The sequence below is a fragment of the Physeter macrocephalus genome, chromosome 14 (genome assembly GCF_002837175.3).
Source record: "Physeter macrocephalus isolate SW-GA chromosome 14, ASM283717v5, whole genome shotgun sequence".
NCBI lineage: Eukaryota > Metazoa > Chordata > Mammalia > Artiodactyla > Physeteridae > Physeter > Physeter macrocephalus.
Window position 1 is genome coordinate 116,218,103 of NC_041227.1, and position 811 is coordinate 116,218,913.

Genomic DNA, 811 nt, shown 5'->3' on the forward strand with positions numbered 1-811 from the left:
TGCTTTCCATTTGCATGGAATATCTTTTTCCATCCCCTCGCTTTCAGTCTGTATGTGTCCCTAGGTCTGAAGTGGGTCTCTTGTAGACAGCATATATATGGGTCTTGTTTTTGTGTCCATTCAGTGAGCCTGTGTCTTTTGGTTGGAACATTTAATCCATTCCCATTTAAGGTAATTATCAATATGTATGTTCCTATTACCATTTTCTTAATTGTTATGGGTTTTTTTTTTTTGTACGTCCTTTTCTTCTCTTGTGTTTCCCACTTAGAGAAGTTCCTTTAGCATTTGTTGTAGAGCTGGTTTGGTGGTGCTGAATTCTCTTAGCTTTTGCTTGTCTGCAAAGCTTTTGATTTCTCCGTCGAATCTGAATGAGATCCTTCCTGGGTAGAGTAATCTTGACTGTAGTTTCGTCCGTTTCATCTCTTTAAGTATACTCTGGCACCCCCTGTGGCTCGTAGAGTTTCTGCTGAGAAATCAGCTGTTAACCTTATGGGAGTTCCCTTGTATATTATTTGTCATTTTCCCCTTGTTGCTTTCAATAATTTTTGTCTTTAATTTTTGCCAATTTGATTACTATGTGTCTCGGCGTGTTTCTCCTTGGGTTTATCCTGTATGGGACTCTCTGTGCTTCCTGGACTTGGGTGGCTATTTCCTTTCCCATGATAGGGATGTTTTCGACTATAATCTCTTCAAATATTTTCTCGGGTCCTTTCTCTCTCTCTTCTCCTTCTAGGACCCCTATAATGCAAATGTTGTTGTGTTTAATGTTGTCCCAGAGGTCTCTTAGTCTGTCTTCATTTCTTTTCATTCT